The sequence below is a fragment of the Sorex fumeus genome, unplaced genomic scaffold (genome assembly GCF_029834395.1).
Source record: "Sorex fumeus unplaced genomic scaffold, SorFum_2.1 ptg000006l, whole genome shotgun sequence".
In the NCBI taxonomy this organism is placed as follows: Eukaryota; Metazoa; Chordata; class Mammalia; order Eulipotyphla; family Soricidae; genus Sorex; species Sorex fumeus.
Window position 1 is genome coordinate 63,828,732 of NW_026606063.1, and position 7,332 is coordinate 63,836,063.

Sequence of the window (7,332 nt, forward strand, 5' to 3'; positions counted from 1 at the left end):
ATGATCATGACACTTTAATAAAAAAATTAAAAGAAAAGAAACCGTAATAAAAAAAATTAAAAGAAAAACTTTAAAATAAATCTCTCATTTTTTTGTGAATTACATTAAATTTGATCAATCAGAGTTATAGCACTTGACTAAAATAATCTGCCTTAAATTTATAGAAAATGTTATTTAAGAGCATGAAAACTAAGGCCCTTTTCTTAAAAACAGAAGCTGAAAGGGGAGACTTAGAAGGAGAGTTGGGGAGGAGAGGCAGCTAGAAGTTGGATACTGAAAAAAAAATGATCTTTCACTTCCAATAAGTCTTAATGTTTAAAATCTCTGAAGTTTTCATGTGTGTTATGAAAAGTTACAAATTTATCTTTTCCCATTTCCCAAAGGAGGTTGACCCAAATCCAACAGCAGCAGTTGAAAAATTTCTCTAAGATTTATCAAATAGCCCCTATAGAGCCCAGCTTAAATTAAAAGATCCCCCTACCAGAGGAAATATATGTGACTTTAATAACTGAAATGTGTTTTTACTTTCTATTACAGAGGTCAAAAGGTTTCTAAACAAACCGAATTTATCAATTATTTAGAACTGATTTCTTCTGAAGTGGTATTTCTGAGATATTATTTGGTGGATAAATTCAATGTTCTAGAGCCAACAGCAGCATTTTATTCATAACAAATTTCCACTAAACTGAATTTGCTGGGAAAACTTAATTTCCACTATCGTGTTTGCACTGTAGAAATATCAACTGAAGTGTTATGGTGCCTAACTAGTGGGTTTTTCAAAGAAAAATTCCATATAAGCATGCTTATTCAGCACCCTCCCCCACTTTGTGTTTATTGCTTAAAAAATGAACCGGCTTTTATATCTAGTAGCTCTAAAAACGTCTTTAACCTGCTGAAACAGTCTTTAAAACCACAGAGACACCTTTAAACTTAAAAACAATATCTTAAACTGTATTATTAAAGAAGATTACTGTCAATAATTTGGGTAAAGAATTTTTTATTTAAAAAGAGGCATGTTTGCATTCCCACTAGTGTGTGTATGTGTGTGTGCATGCGTGCATGTGTGAGTGTGTGTGTGCATGTGTGTGTGTATGTGTGTGTATGTGTGTGTGTTTGTGCACACTTGAGTTAGTCCAGGGTTTCTTCTAAATAATTCTTCTGGAATCTTGATGGACCACTTGGTTTAGGGCTCTATGTTAGAGAATTCAATAACAGTTTATAGAGCAACCACTCTAGATTCTTAACACAGTGCATAGCCCATGTAAATATTATGTTTATTATATACTAACTAAACATATATTGGGTTTCTGCCTAAAGTCTGCCAGTTGGTGTATGCAGAAAACATTATAGAACAGTTCATAAATTCATTTGAAGCTGTGTTAAATGAAAGCAGCCATCCAGAAGCTAAAATTTTTCATCTTTAAAATAGCAGTCTTCCCAGCTCCAAAGCAGTAGGTTTATTTTTGCTGGTGAGCACAACATACCAAAGTAATCAAGGAACTGCACAGCATATTCTGTTTTGTGAAGGCAAAAGTCTGAATTACATTTCCCTTATCAACATGAGCTTTTTATTGTTGTGTTATTATTATTGTTGTGCAAATTCAAAAGAGAAAAAATGTTCTTCCTCTTCTGATACATATTAGCCTGTTGAAGATGGAAATAACAGCAATTAAGTTTTCCAGATATCTGCTGATAAAGATAAATAAAAATGAAGGTAGAAAAGAGCTTTATGGCAATAATAGGCAAGTCATTTAGCCTTGTGGTTAATTGTGGTGTTTTCAAATTGTGGGATGTTTGGGAGGGTAGATCAGAGGTGAGATTTCTTTTTACCTCTAAATAATTGGCTGACATCTACTTGAATCTACAAACCCCATGGGATGCTTCCTACCCTTGAGCATGGAGTATGGTGGGGAGTTGAATATGCAGAGGGATAGATTCAACATCAGAACAGAAATCTGTGAGCACTGATTGCAAGCTTCTGATCTCACTTAATTCCTGGAACTGTTTCTTGGTGGGTTTGGCTGAATTCATCTCCAAATATAGCATTGTGATTTTCACTAGTGCATTGACTTATTAATTTCAGACTTGCAGAAGTAAAAGACTAAAGTTCTATGTTACTGCTGCTTTAAAAACAATCACCACACCGAAATATTTATTAAAGTGTCCTTTATATTAAGCCAGATGTGTGTGTGTGTGAGTGTGTTTGTGAGAGAGAGAGAGAGAGAGAGAGAGAGAGAGAGAGAGAGAGAGAGATTGGTAACACTTTGTGGAAATAGTGGAGTTGGAGTTAATGCTGTTGTAACATTACTGTTAGCTCCTTAAGCAAGGAGTTTTGATTGCTTTGTTCAAGTGGAACTGTAAAACAGTTTAGCCCACATTGTTTAGCCCATAGTGTATGTTAAACAAATGTTACTCATTGAAAGGATTAATCCACGACTTTAAACCCCAAAGCTGCGTATATTGCTTTCCCGAATACTTGGAATGACACTAGAAATCAAAGGTTTCTTGTAGAGAGTAGTTGAGTCTTTCCTTCTTGCCCTTATAAAAGAAACTGCCCTCAGGTACTAATTTTGTTTTGTTTTGTTTTAATTTTTTTAAAATTGAGATTACATGGTTTTTAATACTATTAATAATGGTTTCTGATTCACCTAATTCCATACCCGTCACCAGTGTATTCACCTTCCTCTACCAAGGACCCAACACTCCTTCCTTTTAAATGAACCCCCAAACCTCCCCTCACCCTCCTTACTCCGCTAGTCCTCCATCCCAAACCACACACTCAGTTGTACGGCCCCTTATGTTGCCTTTGACCCTTTAGGGGCTAACCTGGCTGGGTACTTTAAGTCCTACATAAGCAAGAGATCTTTTGTATCTTTGACTGACTTCATAAACATAATAGCCTCTCCTGCTGTGTTGCTACAAATTGCTTGATTTTGTTCTTTCTTAGAACTACCCAACAACAGGTGTGGTTTGAAACCTGCCTTCGAGAGATACAGGGGTAGGTGGTGTCAGTGACTGAACTATTAAGCCAATATTTGATAAATTCTCCCTTGTAGAGAGTTAAGTGGGTGGCAACAAGGGAATCACTTATCTTCTCTCTGATTGAAAAACCTTCTAGGAATTGGTGCTTGCAAGACCCCTCTCTCTCTCTCTCTCTTTCTCTCTCTCTCTCTCTGAGTGTGGGAGTGGCAGTGGAGATTTACACTCTGCAGCACTCAGCTTAACTCCTGGCTTTACATTCAGGGATCACTTCCTGAGGTGCTCAGGGACTCTCTGTGGTGTCAGAGATGGAAGAGAGGTTGGTTGAGTGCAAGACAAGTGCTTTAACCCTCATACCAACTCTATTGCACCAGGAATTGGTATTTGCAGCTGCTCAGACTTGCAACTTGGGGTTTTATAGTGGTGTTTCCTTATGAGGTCATAGCAACTGCATTAAAAATATTCAGACTCAAAAATTTAAAATTTCAATTTTTTTGCTGATCCATAAGTGGCTTTTGGTCTGTTTTTAAGCTCTCTTTCAGTGGTCACTCCTGTGGTGCTAAGGGAACCATATGTGGCAGTGGGTATTGAACCCAGGTTGGCTGTGTGCAAGGCAACCTTACCCCTTACTATTTCTTGGGCCCTGATTAACATATGGTTTAAGTGCCTTAGTACTAATTAAGTTTGTCTTGGGGTAGACTACTGATAGAATTAGATGTAAAAATGCATCCTCTGAAACCTAGGTGTGTCTAGGGTTTAGATCTTGATGCTTTTAAATAGCACATGATCTCAGTCCTATCTTTCACTCATCTGAGGGCTTGCAGAGCCTTCATTATCCAGATTTGAATTTTGAAATATGAGTAGAGATGATGAATGTGCAATGACTTTTTTTCCTTCATTCTATACTGTCCTTGCACCGGTAGTTGGGAATCATCAGCAGGTTATAGGCCACATCAGTCTTTGAAAATCTCAGTAGAAAGACCAGATGTCTGATGAAGCTCTCTTATGATTTTTGCTTTTTAGCTGGAAAAGTTATATTCCAAATAAGAATCACTTGGTTCCTTGGGTCTATTCTGGTTTCTGAACCTACTAGTAAGGTTCTCCTTCTAAGTATGTGACTAGAATAGAGAACTAGGGAAAGAGACTGTAAGATTCTGCCCGAAGAGACCAGTGAGATAGGAAAGTAAGGCACTTGCTTGCAAATGGCTGACCTATGTTTGATCACCAGCATCAGGGAATTCTCTGAACCTTTCAGGAATGATCCCTGAGCACAGATCCAGGAGTATTCCCTGAGGACTATTGGGTGTGGCCCTCCAACAAGCTAGTAATTCTTCCTGGAGAGATATTACGGGAAAAATGAATGGAACTTGCACAGAGAGAACCCAAGTTCTATCCCTGGTATCCCATATGATCTTCTGGGCACTGCTAGGAGTGATCCCTGAGCACAGAGTCAGGAGTGATTCCTGAGCAATTTAGCATGTGTCATCCTCAAATAAAACAAAAAACAAGTGAGCAAACAACACTGTACTTTCCCCGCCCACACCTCCCCAAGCCTACCATGGGAGAAGACAGAGGTATCTTCAAACTTATTTTTGAACAATGCAATTTAGTGGGAAATCAGCATCTTCATGTGCTTCTCATGAATACTGACATGGATTTAAATTCCTCAAGTGTTTTTATCTGCATCTCCTGTCTTCCTTCTCTAGAATTTTCAGTAAGCCTCTGGTAGAAATACAGGGACAGTGGGGAAAGGCTCTGGGCACTTTGGTGATGGTGAGGTGTAGTTCATCAATCCTATAAATTTTAACACTATTGTAACTCTATCACCTGAACTATAATAAATTAAAAAAAACTTTCTTGGAAGGCTTGCTAGTAGCAACCAGAAAACCTGCTAGACAAATTCTCAAAGATCTGTAATACTATTTATAATCACTGTATCACTGTCATCCCATTGTTCATCGATTTGCATTTATGAACTACCAGTGGAATACCACTACTTGTGAAATTTATAATAAATTTTTTAATTAAAAAAGAGAGAAAGCTGATAGTTGAAAGTTTTCCTAAGCTTTTAATGAACTGTACAATTAGTTTTTATTTTCAATCCTTTTTATTGGGAAAGGGCACACCTAGGGGTGCTCAGGGCTTCTCCTGCTTCTGCACTCAGAGATCACTCCTGGTGGGGCTTGGTGGGGGTCTTCAACAGGGATTAAACCAGGTTTGACTGTGTGCAAGGCAAATGACTTACTTTTGAACTACCTCCAGCCTCTTATTTTCAGTCTTGACTCTAGCTAAAGAGATAGGGTAAATTATAAGGTTTTGGCTTAACCATGTTATTTTCCAAGCTAGAAAAATATATAAAGCTATGTATAAATATTTTTTGAGAAATGTGACAACAGTACATAGTGCTATGTGAAGATAAAATTGCTTTTGAAATAATGTCAATTATTTTTATTTATATTGTTGGTATTATTTTCCACTTAAAGAAGAGCTTTCCTAAGTAATGGAGAGAAAGTCAATAATGTGGCCAATTGGGCTTTAAAAATAATCTTTAGTTGTCTAATCAATAAATAGTCAATTAGTATGTTTATGTCCCAGCATGAATACTTATACTCCTGCCTCCCCTCTCACTCCCTCCCGCCTCTCTTCCTTCTCCTAATGCATACTGTCAGGACAAATATGTTGTTACTATAGTATGTATAAAAAGGTCAGCGAAACATACAGAACATGTGAATGTGTAAAGCACTGACATCTTCTGTCAATATGAATTCTTACTCCCTTATTTTATTTTGACACCAAGTGTACTAATCTAGTGTTCAATGTTGCTAATGTAGGGAGACACTCCTTTTAATATAGGTCTTATGTCTAATATTACTGACTTATAAGAATTATTGAGTGAATGTCTTAGAATATTTGGATTCAATTTTCTATTGATAAATATTTTATCCAGTTGTCATGACTATCATAACTTAGAGACAAATAAATACTAGACTTAGATACTAGATTATTCCAAGTGATTTTAGAGACAAGTTGATAGCTAACAGGAGAAGTGTTGATTTTATTTGCAACACAGAACTAGTAAATCATTCAGTTTTCTAAGACTTTGATGGTAGAAATAATAATTATTTCTATAAATATGAGTCCAAAGTCCCAATATCATTATCTGTTTTGCACATTATTTTTTAAAATCTGGTAGGACCAGAGATATAGTACAAGGGCCAGAGTTCTTGCCTTGCATGTGGCTGACCCCGCTTAGATTCTGAGCACTGCATATGGTCTCTTGTTTACTGACAGGGATCAATCCTCAGCATAGATCCAGGAATAGTCTCTGAATGTCACTGGTTTTGGCCCTAGCCTTCTCCTTTCCCTGCACAAAACAAAAAAACAAACAAAAAAACCGCAAGCTAAACCAAAATAAAACAAAATAACCCCACCAACTGGTGGAAGATCCATGCAGTTTAATTTCATTTTTTAAATTATTGCCAATTATGAAAACAAAACAAAATATCCCTGATTGGTTGCTGTGTTCTGATTGTGTCCCTTCCCAAATGCGTTTGTTGAACATGATATTCAGAGGGGGAAGTAATTAGGATAGGATGGTGTAATCTTTTATGATAGGATCAGTTTGCTTGTAAGGAGAGATGATCTTTTTCTTTGTGTCATTTGAGGCTACAGTGAAAAGTTGGCAAGCTGAAAAGTACGAAGATAGTTACCTTCAGGGACTGAATCAGTGTCTACTGAACAATCTTCAGCTTCTGGAACTGTGAGAAACAAATACTAATTGTTTCGGTCACCTTATCTATGGCATATTGTTACAACAACACAAATTGAGTAAGACATAGAATGACTGTGGAATGGTTCAGTAGCCACACACAGAATCATAAACATATTCATCTGTGACAACTCTAAGGTCTACTCTTATCCAGGTCACTAATTAGAGAACAAATTCTCTTTAGTAAATTTTATTTGTAAAGTTGCCTACCATAAAACCCACATGATCTCAGTCATCAGTGTTGAGCACTGAGTAAATATAAAGTAGGAGAGCTCTCTGTAGGGATGATACAGATACATGATACATCACTACCCATTATTCACCTGCAAACCTTTTTGTCCTTACCTTACTATCTTCAAGTTGGACCTTCTGTTTCTTGATCTTATTGCAGAGTTCGATCACACACACACACACACACACACACACACACACACACACACACACACACGCATGCACATGCATGCACACACATGCACACACACAGAGTCTTCTTCTTTCATCATCTCTTCTATTTTTCTCTTCTACTTGGTGCCAGTTAGATGGTAATATTTGGGACCCTGCCACAGACCCAGCATCACAGGAAA

At 37.1% G+C, this 7,332-nt stretch overlaps 1 non-coding gene across 1 annotated transcript; it reads right to left on the reverse strand.

The window, feature by feature from the left end:
* Positions 1 to 4,839: 4,839 nt before the first annotated feature.
* LOC130038217 (U7 small nuclear RNA) lies at positions 4,840 to 4,901 on the reverse strand. Its single transcript, XR_008794618.1, has one exon. It is a non-coding gene; the product is annotated as a U7 small nuclear RNA (small nuclear RNA).
* Positions 4,902 to 7,332: the final 2,431 nt, after the last annotated feature.